The following is a 23,756-nucleotide window of genomic DNA, read 5'->3' on the forward strand; positions in this document are numbered from 1 at the left end:
GGCTGCAGTGACTGACTGCTTGATAGCAGGCATCCTGTTTCCATCCTGAGTTCCCTCAGGGCTCACCACCCAGGGAGGCTGTAATGTGATGGCTTGATGCCTGCAACATCCTCTGTTTCCTGATATGGCAGGCAACATTTTTTCATTGACATACTGTTTCCCTTCTTTATTTTAATTTGAGTGGTCTTGGAGGGAAAGGGGAAATAGATGAGTATAAGCTGACATCTTAGGCTAGAAACTTACAGAATACTCTTATCACCAAATAAGCAAATGAGCAAAATATATGTTATTTTGTCTTTTTAATTAATTATTTGATTCACAAATCCATGTCAGTACTTCTGCAATATCATTTTGATATATATATTTTTTAATTTCTGAGATAATACATTTTAAAGTAATAACTAGAATTATGACTTATAACATTATACCAGCACATATAAGAGTTTTAGAAATTTCATGTAATGTCTGAAACATTTATATTACCATATTTCCATACGAATTACCCAAGGAAAGTTTAGTATTAGTTTTTTTGTTTGTTTTCTTATACTGCAGGTTCTTATTAGTCATCAATTTTATAACATCAGTGTATACGTGTCAATCCCAATCGCCCAATTCAGCACACCACCATCCCCACCCCACCGTGGTTTTCCCCCCTTGGTGGCCATACGTTTGTTCTCTACATCTGTGTCTCAACTTCTGCCCTGCAAACCGGTTCATCTGTACCATTTTTCTAGGTTCCACATATATGCGTTAATATACGATATTTGTGTTTCTCCTGACTTACTTCACTCTGTATAACAGTCTCTAGATCCATCCACGTCTCAACAAATGACTCAATTTCATTCCTTTTTATGGCTGAGTAATATTGCATTGTATATATGTACCACATCTTTATCCGTTCGTCTGTTGATGGGCATTTAGGTTGCTTCCATGACCTGGCTATTGTAAATAGTGCTGCAATGAACATTGGGGTGCATGTGTCTTTTTGAATTATGGTTTTCTCTGGGTATATGCCCAGTAGTGAGATTGCTGAATCGTATGGTAATTCTATTTTTAGTTTTTTAAGGAACATCCATACTGTTCTTCATAGTGGCTGTATCAATTTACATTCCCACCAACAGTGCAAGAGGGTTCCCTTTTCTCCACACCCTCTCCAGCATTTGTTGTTTGTAGATTTTCTGATGATGCCCATTCTAACTGGTGTGAGGTGATATCTCATTGTAGTTTTGATTTGCATTTCTCTAATAATTAGTGATGCGGAGCAGCTTTTCATGTGCTTCTTGGCCATCTGTATGTCTTCTTTGGAGAAATGTCTATTTAGGTCTTCTGCCAATTTTTGGATTGGGTTGTTTGTTTCTTTAATGTTGAGCTGCATGATATGTTTATGTATGTTGGAGATTAATCCTTTGTCCATTGATTCGTTTGCAAATACTTTCTCCCATTCTGAGGGTTGTCTTTTTGTCTTGTTGATGGTTTCCTTTGCTGTGCAAAAGCTTTGAAGTTTCATTAGGTCCCATTTGTTTATTTTTGTTTTTATTTCCATTACTCTAGGAGGTGGATCAAAAAAGATCTTGCTGTGATTTAGGTCAAAGAGTGTTCCTCCTATGTTTTCCTCTAAGACTTATATAGTGTCCGGTCTTACAGTTAGGTCTCTAATCCATTTTGAGTTTATTTTTGTGTATGGTGTTAGGGAGTGTTCTAATTTCATTCTTTTACATGTAGCTGTCCAGTTTTCCCAGCACCACTTATTGAAGATACTTTTCTCCATTGTATATCTTTGCCTCCTTTGTCATCAATTAGTTGACATAGGTGTGTGGGTTTATCTCTGGGCTTTCTATCTTGTTACATTGATCTATGTTTCTGTTTTTGTGCCAGTACCATATTGTCTTGATTACTGTAGCTTTGCAGTATAGTCTGAAGTCAGGGAGTGTGATTCCTCCAGCTCCATTTTTTTCCCTCAAGACTGCTTTGGCTATTTGGGATCTTTTGCGTCTCCATACAAATTTTAAGGTGATTTGTTCTAGTTCCGTAAAAAATGCCATTGGTAATTTGATAGGGATTGTGTTGAATCTGTAGATTGCTTTGGGTGGTATAGTCATTTTCACAATATTGATTCTTCCAATCCAAGAACATGGTATATCTCTCCATCTGTTGGTATCATCTTTCATTTCTTTCATCAGTGTCTTATAGTTTTCTGCATACAAGTCTTTTGTCTCCCTAGGTAGGTTTATTCCTAGGTATTTTATTCTTTTTGTTGCAGTGGTAAATGGGAGTGTTTCCTTAATTTGTCTTTCAGATTTTTCATCATTAGTGTATAGGAATGCAAGAGATTTCTGTGCATTAATTTTGTGTCCTGCAACTTTACCAAATTCATTGATTAGCTCTAGTAGTTTTCTGGTGGCATTTTTAGGATTCTCTATGTATAGTATCATGTCATCTGCAAACAGTGACAGTTTTACTTCTTCTTTTCCGATTTGTACTCCTTTTATTTCTTTTTCTTCTCTGATTGCCATGGCTAGGACTTCCAAAACTATGTTGAATAATAGTGGCGAGAGTGGACATCCTTGTCTTGTTCCTGATCTTAGAGGAAATGCTTTCAGTTTTTCACCATTGAGAATGATGTTTGCTGTGGGTTTGTCATATATGGCCTTTATTATGTGGAGGTAGGTTCCCCCTATGCCCACTTTCTGGAGAGTTTTTATCATAAATGGGTGTTGAATTTTGTCAAAAGCTTTTTCTGCATCTATTGAGATGATCATATGGTTTTTATTCTTCAATTTGTTAATATGATGTATCACATTGATTGATTCACGTATACTGAAGAATCCTTGCATCCCTGGGATAAATCCCACTTGATCATGGTGTATGATCCTTTTAATGTGTTGTTGGATTCTGTTTGCTAGTATTTTGTTGAGGATTTTTGCATCTCTATTCATCAGTGATATTGGTCTGTAATTTTCTTTTTTTGTAGTATCTTTGTCTGGTTTTGGTATCAGGGTGATGGTGGCCTCATAGAATGTGTTTGGGAGTGTTCCTTCCTCTGCAGTTTTTTGGAAGCGTTTGAGAAGGATGGGTGTTAGCTCTTCTCTAAATGTTTGATAGAATTCACCTGTGAAGGCATCTGGTCCTGGACTTTTGTTTGTTGGACGATTTTAAATCACAGTTTCAATTTCATTACTTGTGATAGGTCTGTTCATATTTTCTGTTTCTTCCTGGTTCAGTCTTGGAAAGTTATACCTTTCTAAGAATTTGTCCATTTCGTCCAGGTTGTCTGTTTTATTGGCATAGAGTTGCTTGTAGTAGTCTCTAAGGATGCTTTGTATTTCTGCAATGTCTGTTGTAACTTCTCCTTTTTCATTTCTAAGTTTATTGATTTGAGTCCTCCCTCTTTTGCTTGATGAGTCTGGCTAATGGTTTATTAATTTTGTTTATCTTGTCAAAGAACCAGCTTTTAGTTTTATTGATCTTTGCTATTGTTTTCTTTGTTTCTATTTCATTTATTTCTGCTCTGATCTTTATGATTTCTTTCCTTCTGCTAACTTTGGGTTTTGTTTGTTCTTCTTTCTCTAGTTCCTTTAGGTGTAAGGTTAGATTATTTACTTGAGATTTTTCTTGTTTCTTGAGGTAGGCTTGTATAGCTATAAACTTCCCTCTTAGAACTGCCCTTGCTACATCCCATAGGTTTTTGATAGTCGTGTTTTCATTGTCATTTGTCTCTAGGTATTTTTTGATTTCCTCTTTGATTTCTTCAGTGATCTCTTGGATATTTAGTTACGTAGTGTTTAGTCTCCACGTGTTTGTGTTTTTTACGTTTTTTTCTCTGTAATTGATGACTAATCTCATAGCGTTGTGGTCAGAAGAGATGCTTGATATGATTTCAATTTTCTTAAATTTACTGAGGCTTGATTTGTGACCCAAGATGTGATCTATCCTGGAGAATGTTCCATGCACACTTGAGAAGAAAGTGTAATCTGCTGTTTTTGGATGGAATATCCTATAAATATCAGTTAAATCTATCTGGTCTGTTGTGTCACTTAAAGCTTCTGTTTCCTTATTTATTTTCATTTTGGATGATCAGTCCATTGGTGTAAGTGAGGTGTTAAAGTCCCCCACTATTATTGTTTTACTGTTGATTTCCTCTTTTATAGCTGTTAGCAGTTGCTTTATGTATTGTGGTGCTCCTATGGTGGGTGCATATATATTTATAATTGTTATATCTTCTTCTTGGATTGATCCCTTGATCATTATGTAGTCTCCTTCTCTGTCCCTTGTAACAATCTTTATTTTAAAGTCTATTTTATCTGTTATGAGTATAGCCACTCCAGCTTTCTTTTGATTTCCATTTGCATGGAATATCTTTTTCCATCCCCTCACTTTCAGTCTGTATGTGTTCCGAGGTCTGAAGTGGGTCTCTTGTAGACAGCATATATATGGGTCTTGTTTTTGTGTCCATTCAGCAAGACTGTGTCTTTTGGTTGGAGCATTTAATCCTTTCACGTTTAAGGTAATTATCAATATGTATGTTCCTATGACCATTTTCTCATTTGTTTTGGGTTTGTTTTTGTAGGTCCTTTTCTTCTCTTGTGTTTCCCACTTAGAGAAGTTCCTTTAGCATTTTTTGTAGAGCTGGTTTGGTGGTGCTGAATTCTCTTAGCTTTTGCTTGTCTGTAAAGCTTTTGATTTCTCCATCGAATCTGAATGAGATCCTTGCTGGGTAGAGTAATCTTGATTGTAGGGTCTTCCCTTTCATCACTTTCAGTATATCATGTCACTCCCTTCTGGCTTGTAGAGTTTCTTCTGAGAAATCAGTTGTTAACCTTATGTGAGTTCCCTTGTATGTTGTCATTTTTCCCTTGCTGCTTTCAACATTTTTTCTTTGTCTTTAATTTTTGCCAATTTGATTACTATGTGTCTCAGCATGTTTCTCCTTTGGTTTATCCTGTATGGGACTCGCTGCACTTCCTGGACTTGGGTGGCTATTTCCTTTCCCATGTTAAGGAAGTTTTTGACTATAATCTCTTAAGATATTTTCTCTGGTCCTTTCTCTCTCTATTCTCCTTCTGGGACCCCTGTAATGCAAATGTTCTTGAGTTTAATGTTGTCCCAGAGGTGTCTTAGGCTGTCTTCATTTCTTTTCATTCTTTTTTTTTTATTCTGTTTCACAGCAGTGAATTCCACCATACTGTCTTCCAGGTCACTTATCTGTTCTTCTGCCTCAGTTATTCTGCTATTGATTCCTTTTAGTGTATTTTTCATTTCAGTTATTGTATTGTTCCTCTCTGTTTGTTTGTTCTTTAATTCTTATAGGTCTTTGTTAAACATTTCTTGTATCTTCTCAATCTTTGCCTCCATTCTTTTTCTGAGGTCCTAGATCATATTCACTATCATTATTCTGAATTCTTTTTCTGGAAGGTTGCCTATCTCCACTTCATTTAGTTGTTTTTTTGGGGTTTTATCTTGTTCCTTCATCTGGTACATAGCCCTCTGCCTTTTCATCTTGTCTGTCTTTCTGTGAATGTGGTTTTTGTTCCACAGGCTGCAGGATTGTAGTTCTTCTTGCTTCTGCTGTATGCCCTCTGGTGGATGAGGCTATCTAAGAGGCTTGTGCAAGTTTCCTGATGGGAGGGACTGGTGGTGGGTAGAGCTGACTGTTGCTCTGGTGGGCAGAGCTCAGTAAAACTTTAATCCACTTGACTGTTGATGGGTGGGGCTGGGTTCCCTCCCTGTTTGTTGTTTGGCCTGAGGCAACCCAACACTGGAGCCTACCTGGGTTCTTTTGTGGGGCTAATGACAGACTCTGGGAGGGCTCACGCCAAGGAGTACTTCCCAGAACTTCTGCTGCCAGTGTCCTTGTGCCCATGGTGAGCCACAGTCCCCCCACTCCTGCCTCTGCAGGGGACCCTCCAACACTAGCAGCTAGGTCTGGTTCAGTCTCCCCTAGGGTCACTGTTCCTTCCCCTGGTTCCTGCTGCACAGACTACTTTGTGTGTGCCCTCCAAGAGTGGAGTCTCTGTTTCCCCCAGTCCTGTTGAAGTCCTGCAGTCAATTCCCACTAGGCTTCAAAATCTGTTTCTCTAGGAATTCCTCCTCCCATTGCTGGACCCCCAGGTTGGGAAGCCTGACGTGGGGCTCAGAACCTTCACTCCGGTGCGTGGACTTCTGTGGTATAAGTGTTCGCCAGTCTGTGAGTCACCCACCCAGCAGTTATGCGATTTGATTTTACTCTGATTGCGCGCCTCCTACTGTCTCATTGTGGCTTCTCCTTTGTCTTTGGATGTGGGGTATCTTTTTTGGTGAGTTCCAGTGTCTTCCTGTCAATGATTGTCCAGCAGCTCGTTGTGATTCTGGTGTTCTCGCAAGAGGGAGTGAGAGCACGTCCTTCTACTCTGCCATCTTGCTTCCTTCCCCTCTCATTTTGATATTTAATGCGTTCCTTTAAACTGATTGAGTGGAGAACACTTGGGCAAAATTGTGTCTGTCATTTTCTTAAATCAGTGCAGTTCCTTGGAAAGGTGTATGAGCATGTCCTTCGGATGGTTTTTAGTGAATTGAATATATGCCTACAAGGTATTATCTAAAAAAAAATACAATTAGAAGTTGTAATGTCGTATTCCATGGTTACACCTTTGACTTAATCAAGAATGAGAGAATGAGCATTTTACATACTTCTTACATTTATGATTTATTTAAATGTAAATGAATGTTTTCTTCAATGTAGCCCCTGTAGAAGGAGATGCAGTTACTCTAAGAAAGCTATTAAAATATCAAATAGTTTCAGACTCCTGTTAGGATTAAAGCCCGATTATTTGAAAAGTTTTGATAGAGATATTCTTCTTTTCAGAATGAGTTTATTTATTAGGACTGGAGGTGTACCTCAAAGCAGGGTCTCATGATGGATGTTGATGGCTCACAAATGAGATGGAGATGGATTTTCTGTTTTTATTTTTGTTTTGGATGCATATAATCTGACACTGGAGAAAAATAAAAATTCCCCAAAGTGTCCTAAGCAACTTAAAACAGTTCTCTACTGACTATTTTCAAAGACAGCCTTAATGAGGTAATGAACTTTTTGGTATGTTATTTTGAAAAATTTATAGCTTATATATTAGTAAATGAACATTTTATGGGTCTTAAATATCAATTGGTCCAAAACTTTAAAACACTTGAGAAAACATTAAAAAACTATTTTACAAGGTTTTTTTTTAAAAAAACCAAAAATGTTACTCTTAGATTTTTTTCATTAAATGTTGTAGCTATTCAGCAAATTGTGACTGAATCATTTAGGACAATATTTTATATTTGCCTAAAATATCTGGCGATTGAGGATCAACAGAATTCCTTGATGGAAACTAAAGAATAACAGGCATGTTGATTAAAAAAAACAGACAAAGCCCAGAGAATCCCGATATTTGCAAACATTCAAGTGCTTCTGGCTAGTCTTCAGGGGCACATTCTATAGAGAAAATTGCATGCAGCATAGATATTTAAAAATAGGAGAATATCTCCGAATCTGGCTTATCCTCTGTATTAGTGGTGTTGTGTTTTTAAGTTCCAGAGTGAATGGAAACTGCACCAGAGGCTTTTCTCTGGAAGTCCTTATACCCAGGAGCGGTCTGTACTGACATCTGGTCTCAGGAATGAGAGGCATTGAAGGCAGCTCTCTGTCCAGGAGTTGGACTGATACCCAGCTGCAGGAAGGTCCCCCTTACCTCCTTTTTACCCTTGGAGGACGTCAGGCCAGTTGGACCCCTCCTCCTGTTCCATGTATGGAACAATTAATGTGATGGCCACTGCCCAGGACGCTTCTTTGTCAATAACCATTGGGCATGCATTAAAGCAACAGTGTGCAGATGGCACCTTCATTGTTGATGACAGGAAAAATTATAGGCAGTGGATTAAATTAAAAACTGAAAGGGAATGAATACTCATGACAGGAAATGTGTTTCTTTTCCAGTGGTGTTTTGCATCTGCAGGGAGCAGCTGGTCATTGATGTGTCATCACAAACCAGCTTTCCACCGGCTCCCTGCATTTTTTTTCAGATGTCACTATAAAAGCACACAGAATTAGACAGAAATACTTTTAAAGGGCTTGAAACTTAATCTCAAATAGAGGAAGGGAATAGTAAGATGGGATACATGGTGTGGCTTTCTCTGGATTGGAAAGGTTGCACCTATTTCAGAAAGGCTGCTCTTTTGGAGGAAAATGAGACTCTTTCTGAGTTTATCATTATCGTTGTAGGAAATCTGGAAAGGGTGGTGGGTGTCGACCTGATATCAGAGAGGCAGCGTTGAGCGGTGGTGTGAAGTGAGATCTTAGTTCCCTGCCCAGGAATTGAACCTGGGTAGCCTGGATGAAAACCAGGAATCCTAGCCACCAGACCAGCAAGGGCTAGAGGTTAGAAGCTATTTTTTTCCCTGGCTCTTGCCCCCAGTGAAAAATGCATTTCTCAGGGAGGCAAAAACTGTAAAAACAGCTACAAAGTTTATTATTAGAGACACAGCACGATGGGAGAGCACACAGAGAAACAGTTTGTTTAGTGAAGATAGGAGCAAGGCAGAGAGAGGGAAAGGGTATGGGCATCCTCCTTAATGAGGAGGAGCTGAGGAGGAGTGCAGTAAAGAGGTGGTTAAATCACTCATATAAGGCAGTCCTTCCGGGTCCTTGTTTACCTTTGGCCAATTATCTGGTTTCTTTATCCACACTTGACCTGCCCTAGGGCCTTCCCCAACATGCGTGCGCAACTTTTTTCCAAGATGGTTTCCAACCCAGAGGCCTGTGGCGCTGCTGCCTTAGCATCACATATCATGGGGTGGTGCCTCCTTCCTGTTTGACCCCAAGGAGCCTTTCTGCGCATGTGTAGTGTCTCCCTTGCCCCAAGGAAGCGAAATATATGACCTCTTGATCCGTTACTCAAACAAGATTTAGCCCCTCTCTGTTCCTGTTATGACTGTTATCTTAAGGTGTCTGCAGGAGACAAAGCCTGGCTATTTACCCTGTTTCTGTTGTTACTTTCCTTTCGGAGAGCAAACAGGAGGCTGGTTGTAAATATCTAACCTGGAGCCCACCTATCTCCTGTCTCAGGAAATGCAAACAGGAGGCTAATTGTAAGTATCTGGCCTGAAGCCCACTTTTTTCTGGCCGGAAGAAATGTAAATAGGAGGCCAGTTGTAAAGGCCTAGCCTGGAGCCCATCCATCTCCTGCCTCAGACCTGGGCTGGGGGGTATTCAGGGCCTGTCTCTCCTGCTAATAGGTAGATTTTTAGGTGTATATCAATGTTTGTATTTGAAAAGCACCCTAAAATGGCATCATTTCTGTGGGTGTAAATTTAAAGTTTTCAGACACTTTCACACACCTCATTTTTGTCTCTTCTTTGATCATATGAATGAGGTGTTATATTATTAGGACCATTCTTGTATAGGCAGAGAAGATTTTGGGACTTGAACCCAGGCATTCTTCATATTTTTTGTTTGGGGATATTTTTGTTTGTTTTTTAATTTTTAAATATGTTATTCAGTATTCAAGATAGCCAAATAGATGACCAATGAGATTTTATTATTATTTTGAATAATTTTGGGGGGTATTTGATATGTCTTATTTCATTCCAGTTATTTTTGTTTCTGATGCTCAGATTATCAAGGTGACTCCTGTCCTTTTGGTAGGGTCATTATGATCCTTGACAGCTGCTCTGCTTTCTAGAACAAAATAAAATGAGGTGTCCCAAGGCTGTCTTGTACCTCCCACTCCAGACCTGAATCCACTTTTATCAAGAAGCCTGTCAATGGGAAACTATTTGGAAACCACGGATTGACAGCAGGCGTTGGAATAAATTCTGACTTGAGCCTAGTAAGTATCTCAGAAAGAGATAACTGAGCAAATGGGAAGTAAAAATATAAATAAATGATCTTTTTAAGAAAGCTTCTAGAGTTCAAAGAAGACATGAAAACTTGGATGTAAAAGACCCACTGAGCACGTCAATTTCAGCGCACCAAGGATAAGAAAATAAAATCTTAAATTCATCCAGGACAGAGGGAAATCATTTGCCGAAAAATAATTGCCAAAATGACATCTGTGGTTTTAGCAGAAGATCTGGGTTTTGAGAAGACAGTAGGCTATAATGTCATAGCTCAGGTGAGAAATTGATAATTATCCCCAAATTTCTACAAAGCCAAGTAGAAAAATAAACAAAATTTTCAAATATGCAAGGATCCACATTTTACCACCCACAGATTATCTGAAAGCATTGCTAGGTAATGTATTACAGTTATGCAAAAACCAAAACAAACCCTAACCAAAGTAAGTGAGGTATAGGAAAAACTAGTCAGAGGTCAGAAAAAAATTTCCATCAAGCCTAATTGTGTCAAACAACAACCATCCCTGAAATGTTAATAGCAATCTGTAACCCAAATATGTGTATTTCTCTCTCTCTCTCTCTGTATATATATAAATGAAAACATGTGTTTTCAAAAATTTTTAAATAACCACTATACGAGCAGAAAGAGGTTCTAAAATTTTGAAATCTTGAGGGGGAAACTGGAACAAAGAAACTTGAACATTCCAATAATATTTAGAAATGGTTTTAAGAAGTACAACGAAATACTGTGGGAAAACAGCAGCACATGATGACAGAACAAGCCCAGTCTCATCCATAATCGCTCTATTGTGAAATGAGTAGACACACTTATTTAAAAACAGCAGCCCCAGGTTCACTTTTAAAAAGTTCCAGATGTGTGCCACTTTCAAGAGAAAGACTTAAAAGTACTCAGAAAGGCAAAAATATGTAGACAGACAGACATAGACACAGACATTGAGTTTGGTAACACTGCAGTGAGCCCTGTCAAATGTACTGTTATTCACCTTATTCTGTTGATTGCACACCAACATTGGTGCAGTTTATGGGAGCTGTGATAGTGGGGCCACCAGGTGCTGAGAGATTGTATGTGGTTTACAGACTGTTGAGAGCTCACCAGACCCCTGCATCGGAATCATGCGGTGGGTGGACTGCAGGAGCTCCATCATTCCCCCACCCCAGACAGGAAGTCAGGTAGTGGCAGGAGAAGAGGGAGGAATATGGTCCAGGCACTTTCCCTGCCTGCAGGGAGCAGCCTGAGATGGCTCAAAGACTAGTTTAAAGGATACTTTCTATAAAGAGATTTCCGAATCCCTGCCAATCAGAATTAATCTTTTTTACTCCTGTGATATCAAAACACTTTACTTATTGACAGGTTGTTACTAAGAAGATTGTGAGAGAAACACAAGATTTGGAATCATAAGAACAGAGTTTCAAACTGGATCCAACCCTCCGTAATTTTGTGAGCTCAGGAACCCTGCCACACCTCTTGGGTTCTGCCCCTTAAATTATACTGCTTCCTGTGATAACATCACAGTGCTGTGTTGTGGGTAGTGATACTTTTAAAAAAAATTGTATTTTTGTTAATATGATTCTTGCACATAGGTTAAACACTGAAATAGTTATACAAGGCCTGTTTATACCTCTCTCTCTGTTTACATTTTCCAGAAGCATCTGATTCCAGCTCTGGGTGTTTCATTGAGATTTGCATCTATATCTCTAAATAAAATGCTTATAACAACTACTGCTTTTTGGTTTAGAGTGTTGTGGTCAATATCTAAGGACTTCCCAATACTGAAGGTGAGGATTTAGTTGTCCTTTCACCCCCCCACCACCAGATAGGTAATATATTTCCTTTTTTCTTTCCTTATCCTCTCAATGAAGTTATATTATCATTTTTGGTTAAATTAATTTACAGTGTATATATTAAAATTGTTATGAAATCACTGTTCACATGAGCCAAGTAGTGGGCTATGATTTCATTTATCTTGTAGTATTACTTTTTATTTTTCCTCAGGGTTAATGCTATTGTCTTTTCCTAGTTGTTGAATTTTTCTTGTAACAATCATTGTTTCATCCCTAAACTTTCAAGTAGAAGTGTAAGTTGCTCTCCTTGGTTCAGACACATGTGGTTTTGTATCATCCACATTTTTAGTGACCTTATCTTTAGAAGCATTTGTCTTCGTGCTTGTAACTAAATTAGCAAATGTTGAACTGGTATTTTCCTTCACTGTCAGGTTCTGTCAACAAATCTCGGACACCGACGGGTGTCTTGCAGTTCAGTCCAATTCTGACCCTGTGACTACTCTGTGTTGGCATCAAACCCCACAAAATAAAGGGCATGATTCCCAATGAGGTGCTCTTGCTTCAGACACCAGCTGCAAGTGGGGTCTTCAGGCTGTCTGCACCTCTGTCTGGCTGACTGCAAATTTGAGACTTCCCTAAACCCCAGGTTTTGATAATTCACTAGACTGACTCACACAGCTCAGGAAAATGCTATGCTTACAATGATCATTTTATTATAAAGGATGCAAATGAGCAGCCAGATGAAGAGTATGTAGGGCAAGGTCGAGGAGGTTTCAGAGAACAGGAGCTGGTTTTTGCCACCCTCCTGGTATATGGTGCTACCCTTCCAGCCAGGAAGCTCTCCCAAGAGCTAATATAAACAAACAGAGTCAAAAATATAAGCAAGGAATAAAAGGGCTTTGAAGAAACAGACAGTACAGGGAGCCGATGAAAACTTACAAAACTTAAAAAAAATAACGTCAGAAATGTAAGAGAAGCAGTTGCATCAATGTAAAAAGAACAAGGTGTATCAGGATGCAGATACTACCAAAAAGGAACAGACAGAGTGCAAAACAGAGTTCTTGGAAATTGGAACCTTGGAAGGTAGAAGACAAAGAAACAACAAAATTCCAAGGAAAAAATTCTTTAACTTATCCCCAACCAAACTAACCATCAAGTAGAAGGATCAACAATAAAGCCACATAAGACCTGGAAAACATATTCTTCTATGCTCCCTTTCTCAGACTGCTCCTGATGGACACCATCCACCAGAATGAGAACATACATCTTGAAAGGAAATCACATGGGTCCCTGAAAAGGATATAACTGGAGAAAAGCAACAGGAATTCTCTGCTTGAGTTGTGGTATATAATAAAATATAAAAAAACTGTAAAATATTATATATATATATATATTTTTTTTCCTTTGTCCCAAGCTCCTGACATAACACAAAGCTTCAGAAATACTTGGAATTTCCTGATAGGCATGTCTTCATTATGCTAATAAGGTAACTTATGACAGGGGTTATCCTGAATAGCTTCAGGATGGATGCTGTCATCAGAAAAACCCTAGAGGAGGTTAGAGGGCTGGAACTTTCAGCTCAGGCTTCAGTGAGAGGAGGCAGTGCTGGAAATGGAGCCCAATAATGTGGCCAATAATCTAATCAATCGTGTCTACAAAAGAGAATTTCAATAAAAACTCTAGCTGGCAAAATTTGGGAAATAACTTCTGAAGTTATATATTTTTTTTAAGTTTTAGAAGTTTTCATTTGCTCCCTGTATTGTCTGTTTCTTGCTTTTTATATTAGAGGCTTTCTCATAATGCTAGGTGATCCCTTGATTGGAGCTGTGTGTGTGTGTGTGTGTGTGTGTGTGTGTGTGTGTCCATGTCCATGAGGGTCTCAGAGGGAGTGGTAGTGTGGGCTTCACTATAGCATGATCTGGCTGGGAAGTTATCAGTATTATTTTGGAGACCTTAGTATGATTAGATCTTTTCTTTTAGGCTGATCAGTTTGCCCAGAGAAAATTTTTCTAGTTTGCCACCGGGGCAGCCTGAGCCTGGCAATTGGAGTTCTGAGAGCCAAGAGGAGACAGGGGCTGGAGGAGTTGGGTATTCTTAACCCCACCTCTATTTGTAGTGTGTTACTTCCGTTGTAGCTCTGCCTGTGTCTGGTGTACAGAATCCTCTGGTCTGTCTTCTCCAGAGAGTAAGATTCTAATATCCTGCCAGGCAGGGAGGAGCAGCTGCCACTCGTGCATATGAGTATATTGGGGCATTTGAATGATTCTTATAAAGACTTGATGTCAGCCCTCCTGTTTTAACCTCATCTGCGCTTCTGCTTTCATGGTTACCTGCTCCCTCCAACTTGTGAGCTGTTCTGGGCTTCATCTCAATCTCCTCCATGTGGACTTAGATCCGCACTTGGAAGACTCTGTCAGTCATCATTTCTTGTCCATTTACTTTTCAGATTCCAAGTTGTTTATGTTGTCTCCTTTCACGCTTGTTTTGGTAAGTTTGAAATTATTCCTTAACGCATTTCTTTATCACGCATTTTTTTGAATTTTGAGAAGAAGAGGATGTATGCTTATGCCCAAATCACATTTTTAATAGGAATCCTCTGAATGGTGATTCTTAACTAGGACTCTGTACCAGAACCCCATGAAAAGCTTTGTCAAATGTGACTGCTTGAGGGATGGAAGTGAAAATGGTGGGGTAAGGACCCCTGGAAATTCTCTCCTTCACAAAATCAAGGAGAAAACTGTCAAAAATTTCCCAAACAAACTTTTCCAAAACTTTGGAAATTAACCAAACATATGCAGAAATCCAGGGGAACATTAATTCAAGAAAATTAGCTGACCTTTGGTAAGAACAGTGAGCTTTGTAACTTGCCCTCTGTTCCATCCAGGGTACCAGCCACCACAGGGAAAAGAACTCATTGCCGGAGAAGAGTTTTCTTTGATCTGTCTGGTGCATCATTAGAAAACCCCACTTGCAAGGCTGTCTTTAACAGACCTAATCCAGAGCTTTCTAGTGCATAAAGCTTTTCCTGGGAGCATCTGTTGAATTTTTTCCCCACTCTGTCTCCCATTTCCATATTTCTTCTGTGTGACCATAATTTTTCTTTTTTCTCTTTTTTCTCTTTAACTTTTGACCCCCTTCACCCATTTCTCCCACCTCCCACCCTCCTTATCAGGTTTTTGTTTTGATTTTTTAGATTCCACAGGTAAGAGAGATCATACACAGTATTTGTCTTTCTGTATCTGACTTACTTCACTTAGCATAATGCCATTGAGGTTCATCCACATTGTCACAAATGGCAAGATTTCATTCTTTTTTATGATTGATGTATGTATATATATAGTGAAATATACATATCACAATTTCTTTTTTTTTAAATTTAATTAATTAATTAATTAATTTATGGCTGTGTTGGGTCTTCGTTTCTGTGTGAGGGCTTTCTCTAGTTGCGGCAAGCGGGGGCCGCTCTTCATCGTGGTGCGCCGGCCTCTCACTGTCGCAGCCTCTCTTGTTGCGGAGCACAGGCTCCAGATGCACAGGCTCAGCAACTGTGGCTGACGGGCCTAGTCACTCTGCGGCATGTGGAATCTTCCCAGACCAGGGCTCGAACCCGTGTCCCCTGCATTGGCAGGCAGATTCTCAACCACTGCACCACCAGGGAAGCCCCATATCACAATTTCTTTACTCGTTCATCCATCAATGGATAGTTCAGTTGCTTCCATATCTTGGCTGTTAAAAACAATGCTACGGTGAAGATGGGGGTGCATATATCTTTGAGTTAGTGTTTTTGTTTTCTTTGGCTAAATACCCAGAAGTGGAATTTCAAATGGTAGTTCTATTTTTAGTTTTTTGAGGAATCTCCATACTGTTTTCCATAGTGGCTGTACCAATTTACATTCCTACCAACTGTGTACAAGAGCTCCCTTTTGTTCATCCTCGCCAGTACTTGATATTTCTTGTCTTTTTTATGATAGCCATTCTAACAGGTATGACGTGATATCTTATTGTGGTTTTGATTTGCATGTCCCTGATGATTAGTGACGGCATCTTTTCATGTACCTGTTGGCCATCTCTATGTCTTCTTTGGAAAAATGTCTATTTAGACCTCTGCCCACTTTTTAGTTGGTGATGTATATATATTTGCTATTGTGTTGTATGTTTTTCATTTTGAAAATTTACTTTTCCATTTTGAAAAGTAATTGCTTAAGCTTGGAGCTGCCTGAGGCAATGGATGACACTTGGGGAAAAAAGATTAAAAGGAAAAGTTGGGGAATTAGATGCCCATAGCGTCTTTGAAAAAATCTCCAGAAAGCATGTGTAGGCTATGCACATGCTCAGGAAAAGACCTGAGAAGACCCTCACTTCTCACCTCTGATTGACCTTGAGGCTGCACACAAGCAGAAAGTAAATGCTAAAGCAATGTAGTCAACTGCCTGGCTGAGTGCTGAGGATGTGCCCCAGCACACACAGAAGATCCCATTGACAAAGACTGGGAGCCTTGTTGGTTCCAGGCATTTAAGGAAATTTCTGTTCATTCCATCATTATCTAAAAACTAAGCTAATCAAACAGAGACTTCAGTGGCCACACACAACGAAGAATACACTTTACAGAATTAATTCAGAAAAATGACTACATAAATAAACAACAACAAGATCAAACCTGGGTGGAGAGAGAATATGATTTCCAGAGTTGTAATGTTATATTATTTTAAATGTCCATTTTCAGCAAAAATATATAACACATGCAATGAAAAAAGAGTTTGATCCATACACAGAAATAAACAATAGCAACTATCCTGAGGAAGCCCACACATTGGATTTATTAGACAAAGACTTTAAATCAGCTATTTTATATCTTTTCAATGAATTAAAGGAGATCATCTATAAAGAACCAAAGGAAAGTTCAAGAATGACGTCTCATCAAATACAGAATATCAATAATGAGATATAAATTATAATAAAGATATATATTCTGGCATAGAAAATCCCAAAAACTGAAAGGAAAACTCACTAGAGTGTTTCAACAGCAGATTTGAGTAGGTGGAAGAATGAAACTGGGAACTTGAAGATAAATCAATGGGATTATCCAGTCTGAAGAACTTAAAAAAAAAGAATGCAGAAAAATAAATCTCAGAGACCTGTTAGACACCAACAAATGCAAAATGGGAGTTCTAGACGGAGCGGAAAGAGAGGTGAAGAAAGAATATTTGAAGATATAATGGTTGGAAACTTACCAAATTTGATGAAAAACATTAACCTACACATCCAAAGTGCTCAGTGAACTACAAGTAGGATAAACTTGAAGAGATCCACATGCAGATGCTCATAATTAAACTGTTGGAAGACAAATACAGAGAGAATCTTGAAAATAGTAGGGGAGAACTGACTCATCCCATTCAAAGAATCCTCAATCAGATTAACAGCTGTTCTGTGAACAGAAGCAATGAAGGATAGAAGGCAGTGGGATGACATATTCAAAATGCTGAAAGAAAAGACTTTCAACCAAGAATTCTATATCTAGCAAAACTACCTTTCAAAAATGAAGAATGAATTAATACACAGTCAGCCCTCTGTATCTGTGGGTTTCACATCTGCAAATTCAACCAACCTCAGATTGAAAATCTCAGATTGAAAACCTCAGGTTGAAAATCAGATTGAAAATCTGAAATAAAATTTCAGAGAGTTCCAAAAAGCAAAACTTGAATTTGCTACATGCTGGCAACTATTTATATAGCATTTACAACCATCTGCGTAACATTTATGTTATATTAGATATTATAAGTAATCTAGAGATGAATTAAAGTATCTGGGAAGATGTATGTAGGCTATATGCAAATACTACACCATTTTTTATAAAGGACTTGAGCATCCTTGGATTTTGGTGTCTGAGGGTGGTCCTAGAACCAATTCCCCTGGATATCAAAGGACAACTGCATTCTCAAATTTTAAAACTCTGAGAGAATTCACGTCATATGTCATCAGGTAAATGCAAATTAAAGCAACAGTGAGATACCAATAACACCTATGAAAATGGCCAAAATCCAGAACACCTACAACACCAAATACTGGCAAGGATGTGCCAACAGGAACTCTCATTCATTGCTGGTGGGAATGCAAAATGCTACAACCACTCTGGAAGACAGTTTGGTGATTTCTTATGGAACTAAACATACTCTTAACATAACATCCAGCAATCCCACTCCTTGGCATTTATTCAAAAGAATTGAAAACTTACGTTCACACAAAAACTTGTACACAGGTGTTTAAAGCAGCCTCATTTAGTATTACTGCCAAAATTTGGAAACAACCAAAATGTCCTTCAGTCAATGAATAGATAAACTGTGGTACATCCAGTCACTGGAATGTTATTCATCACCAAACAGAAATGAGCTATTAAGCCATGAAAAGGCATAGGAACCTTACATACATATTACTAAGTGAAACGTCAGTCTGAAAAGTCTTCATACTGAATGATTCCAACCATATGACTTTCTGGAAAAGGCAAAACTGTGGAGATAATAACAATATCAGTGGTTTCCAAGAATCAGGGGAGGGAGTGATGAATAGACAGAGCAGAGAGACTTTTTAGGGCAGTGAAACTACTCTGAATGATACTTAAATGATAGATATGTGTCATTATACATTTGTCCAAACTCATAGAATATACAACGCCAAGAGTGAACCATAATGTAAACTATGGACTTTGGTTGGTAATGATGTGTCTGTGTAGGTTCATTGGTTGTAATGATTCTAACACTTCAGTGGGGGGGGTGGTGTTGATAATGAGGGAGGCTATGTGTGTGGGGGCAGGTAAATCGCTGTACCTTCCCTTTAGTTTTGCCGTGAATCTAAAACTGCTCTAAAAAATGAAGTAAAAAAAAGCTGAGATAACTCTTGATAGTAAACTTACTGTACAAGAAATACTAAAGGGAATCCTTTAGGTGAAATGAAAGGTCAGTAGACAGTAACTTGTATCCACGTGAATAATAAAGAGCACCAGTAAGGTAACCACTTAGGTAAATATAAAAGACAGTATAAATCTATGTTTTGTTTATCACTTTTTTCTTCCTATTTGACTTGAAAGGCAACCCAGTAAAGCAATAACTATAAATACGTGTTGATGTGCATAATATATATAAAGTTTGTGTGGTATAAAGAAAGCGGGGAGAGAAAGCAGAACTACAGAGGAGCAGAGTTTTTGTGTAATATTTATTTAAGTTAATATCAATCCAAACAGGATTGTAATAAATTGTTAATTGTCATCCCCAGGAAAAATAGGTCAAAAATATATGGTAAATGAAATGACAAGGAGATTAAAATGGTAGTCTAGAAGGTTTTGATTTAACACATCAGAAGGCAATAAGAGAGGGATTCAGGTAGAGGGAGCCACATAAGACATTGAAACAAATAGCAAAATGTGAACATAAATCCTACTTTTATCAGAAATTACATTAAATAGTTAAACATTCCAGCTGAAAGACAGAGATTGACAGAATGGGTTAAAAAAAAATGATCTGACTATATGTCTCTACAGGAGATACTTTAGATTCCAAGATGTAAATACACTATCATTTGAATTGCTTTTGCCCTGTAGATACGGTATTGTCTTTCTCTTGCTGTTTCAAAGGTTTTTTCATTGTGTTTAGCTTTTGGAAGTTTGACTCTGATGTATCTTGGTAGGGATTTCTTTAGATTTATCTTGTTTGGGGTTTGCTCACTTCTTGAATCTATAGATTGTGTCTCATCAAATTTGGGAAGTGTCAGCCATTATTTCTTCATGTACTTTTTTAGTTTCACCTTCTTTTTCATCTAAGACTCCAATTATACAATTATTAGATATTTTATTTTAGTCCCATAGGTCCCTGAAGCTCTGTTCATTTTTTAATTTTTTAGTTTTTTTCTCTGTTTTTCAAATTGGGTAATTTCTATTGTTCTGTCTCCCAGTTCACTCATTCTTTGACCATTCTGCTGTTGAGCCCCTCCATTCAGTTATTTAGGTTATTTTGTTTTTCAGTTCTAAAATTTCCATTTGATTCTCCTGTATATCTTCTATTTCTCTGCTGAGACTTCCTATCTTTTCATTTATTTCTATCATGTTTGCAATTGCTATTTGGAGCATTTTTTTTTTTTTTTTTGGAGCATTTTTTGATGTCTGCTTTCAAATCTCTGTCAGATAATTCTAACGTCTCTTGGTCGTCATCTTGTTGACATCCATTGATTGTCTTTATTTTTTTAATTCAGTTTTAGATCTTCCTGGCTCTTTGTCTGGTAAGTGATTTTCAATAGGAACCTAAACATAGTACTTATTTTGTTATGAGACTCTGGGTCTTATTTAAAATCTCTGTTTAAATAGGTGGGACCTTGGGAAACTCCTCCTGAGGGCAGAGGGGTAGGTGAGACTTGTGGCATGAGGTTGGTCAGGGGAGGTTAAGGAAGGTAAGGTAAGGGCAGGTAGGAAGAGGTTAGAGAGTGACTCATTCTGGTACTCCATGAAAGTTCTTGAACTAGATTATAAGATGTCAAGAGGGTACTTCCTTCCCCAGGAATCTCTCCTTATTTCATAACCTAAGCCTCTCTAATAACCTGTATCTATGGAATCCAGATTAGGGCAAATGCATTACTTCATTAAACTGAACAGAAACTGGTGGTTGTTCTAGATGATAATGAATATAAAAGTAGGTGCAGATTAATTTTGATCTACAAGTGAGACTGTGATCATCTATAGTCTGGGGTGAGGAGGTGGGGGGTTGTGGGATAAAAATTCAGCTGTAGCTGTTGTGTAGATATAAGCTCAGGCATCACCTACATTGTGTACTTTCTTCCTGTCTCCCAGCCATCCCAGAGTTTATAATGAAAATATTGTCCCTGACATGTTAAGTGGCTCACACTTAACCAAAGGCCATTTATGAAACAAGGAATGACTTGGGAACTTTATGCAAAGTATGTAATCACCTGCATTATGAAAAAGTTCCTGAAGTAATTCTCTTCCTGATTTGGTGATATGAACATTTTTCTTGTTAATTGGTGTCATGTGCTTTATGGCCTGAGTCACTTCATTGTACTTCTCAGAAGCAAAGAGGTCTGTGAATAGTCTGAATTTGGGTTATTTAGCTCCTCATTGTTCCCTGTAAAATAGGAATCCGAATATGCTCTGGATTATATGGGAAATGGACTTTGGGGCTGGAGAAGGGAGAGGTGTTGAATTTTCCTTTCTGAGTGTTAGAACTCTGTGGTGATTAATTGTTGGTGAATTGCCAAATTATTTCTGGGCACCAGTAATTTATTAGCTTTCTACAAGTCTCTAAAAGATAGAGTCTAAAGATCCATAGGGGACTCATTATTAATAGATTTTACAGAAAAACAAAAAGGATTCTATAAACCCGTTTGGGAAGCACAGGCTTAGTCAGATTCTCCAGGACCTTTTAGAGCCCTTGTGATAAATGGTGTGAGCTAGGAATCTGAGAGAGGTCATGGTAGTGCTTTCTCTTGGTTGATGTGTATTGTTTGGGCAGTACTCTTAGCCCAACAGGTTTCCAAGGTGACCCTGTCCTGATTTGACAAGGGGAGGACTTTATTTTTTTAATTTTATTTTATTGAAGTATAGTTGATTTACAGGGTTGGGTTGTGTTAATTTCTCCTGTACAGCAAAGTGATTGTTATAAATATATATTCTTTTTCATATTCCTTTCCATTATGGTTTATTACAGGATATTGAATATAGTTCCCTGTGCTATACAGTCCTTGTTATCTATCTTATATATAGTAGTTTGTATCTGTTAACCCCAAATTCCCAATTTATCCCCCATCCCTGCTATCCCCTTTGATAACCAACCATAAGTTTGTTTTCTATGTCTGTGAGTCTGTTTCTGCTTTGTAAATAAGTTCATTTGCATCCTATTTTAGATTCCAGATATAAGTGATATCATATGGTATTTGTCTTTCTCTTTCTGACTTCACTTAGTAGATTTAGTTTTTTAAATACATATTTTATTTTAGGACAGTTTTAGATTTAGGGAAAACTTGCAAAGATTTACTCGTTTACCCCACACCCAGTTTCCCCCGTTATTATCATTGTACATTTGTATGCTACCTTTTATTATAATTAATGAACATATATTGATAGATTATTTTAACTAAAGTCCATGCTTTATTAGGATTTTCTTGAGAAAATTTGGGAAGTGTCAGCCCTTATTTCTTCATGTACTTTTATAGTTTCACCTTCTTTTTCATCTAAGACTCCAATTATACAATTATTAGATATTTTATTTTAGTCCCATAGGTCCCTGAAGCTCTGTTCATTTTTTCATTTTTTAGTGTTTTTCTCTGTTTTTCAAATTGGGTAATTTCTATTGTTCTATCTCCCAGTTCATCCTGTCATATCAAGGGCATATACCATCAATATGATTTGTCATTGTTGATGTTGACCTTCATCTTATGACTTTAGGTATGTCAGGGCTCTCCACTGTACAGTTACTCTTTCTCCCCCCTGTCTATACTGTAGTTTTTGCAAGGAAGTCGCTCTGTGCAGCCCACATTTAAGTAGTGGGGAGGTAAGCTCCATCTCCTTAAAAAGTGGAATATCTACATAAATTATTTGGAGTTCCTCTGCATGAGAGATTTGTCTGTTTTCTCCCTTTTATTTATTCAATTATTTATTTATGGCAGTGTGGACTCATGGATATTTATCTTATACTCTGGTTATAATTCAATACTACTTTATGAATTTTGGTTCTCAAATTGTTCCAGCTTTGGCCACCTGGGTACTTGTTCTGTTTGTTCCTGTGACCCTTTGATGTATCCTCATCATTGTGAATTTATGTATTTATTTTTTGACCACTTTCTTACTTCCTGGCACTCGATGCTCCAGGTCATCTTGTTTATTTCCTGCCCAACACCTGGAGTCAGCTGTTTCTCAAGGACGCCTGATTCTTTTTACTGGAGAATGATTAGGAAACAAAATCTGGGTGCTTGGTGTGTGTGTTCATTGCTCCTGGGGCATGTTTCTAGGCCCTCTAAATTGATGGAGTAAGGGACAGGTGTATGTATACAGTATGTATACTAATGCATGTATATGCACATATCTATGGTATTTCTATATATAACACTGGAATCTATATTAAGCTAAACGTGAATTCTGCCTTATGTCTCCAACTCTAATCCATTGCCATATAGGTAATTCTAACCTCCTCCCACTCCAGTGGTGAGAAATCTGACTCCCACGATCTTCCACCCACTTACATAATTGTTCAATCCCAGTATACATGCAGTGGTTTTAGAATTGTTAGGCCAGACCTCTATGGAGAACAGCTTCATCACCTAGAGTGCAGTGCTAGTGTACGGTGCCTTACAGACTCCCTTATTTTGGAATTTACTTAGGTCAGCGCCCTTTCCCTCCAACTCCGTCAGGGAGGTTCATACTTTTGTGATGTATTTAGATCCATTTCTCACATTTTGCATTCCATCCTGGATCCTCTGACTTCCTAAATGATTTTCTTTTAAATTTGCATATGTTAAGGTTTACTCTTTGTGCTCTACAGTTATATGGGTTTTGACAAATGCTTTATGTCTTGTGTTCACTATTGCAATATCATACAAAATTGTTTCCCTGCTCTAAAAATCCCCTGTGCTCCATCTATTCATCCGTATAACCTCACACACAGCACAACTGATCATCTGTTTACCAGCCCTAGTTTTGCAGTGTCTTATAATTGAAATCATACGGTATGTTGCCTTTTCAGCCTGGCTTCTTTCACTTAGAAATATATGTTTAAGGTATATCTATATCTTTCGTGGTTTGATAGCTTATTTCATTTTATCCCTGAATAGTAGTAGTTCATTATATGGATGTAACACAGTTTGTTTATCCATTCATCTACTGTAGGACATCTTGGTTGCTTCCAGGTTTTGGCAGTTGTGAATAAACTGGCCATAAACATTAACATGAAGGCTTTTGTGTGGATAAAAATTTTCAAACCATTGAGTAAATATCTAGGAGTGCATTTGTCAGATAGTCTGGTGACACTATGTTTAGTTTTATAAGAAACTGCCAAACTCTCTTCCAGACAGGCACACCATTTTGCATTCCCACCAGCAGTAAATGAGAG

The 23,756-nt window shown here is 38.1% G+C and overlaps 1 protein-coding gene and 1 long non-coding RNA gene across 2 annotated transcripts in view; both read left to right on the top strand.

Annotated features, from left to right (window-relative positions):
- The window catches only part of CHRNA7 (cholinergic receptor nicotinic alpha 7 subunit), a 134,898-nt gene that overhangs the window by 11,838 nt on the left and 99,304 nt on the right, over positions 1-23,756 (top strand). The window lies entirely within an intron of this gene.
- LOC309655519 lies at positions 5,966-18,631 on the top strand. Its single transcript, XR_014260878.1, has 2 exons — positions 5,966-10,130; positions 11,225-18,631. It is a non-coding gene; the product is annotated as an uncharacterized lncRNA (long non-coding RNA).

The sequence above is a fragment of the Balaenoptera physalus genome (assembly GCF_965194825.1).
Source record: "Balaenoptera physalus genome assembly, chromosome: 2".
Classification (NCBI taxonomy): domain Eukaryota; kingdom Metazoa; phylum Chordata; class Mammalia; order Artiodactyla; family Balaenopteridae; genus Balaenoptera; species Balaenoptera physalus.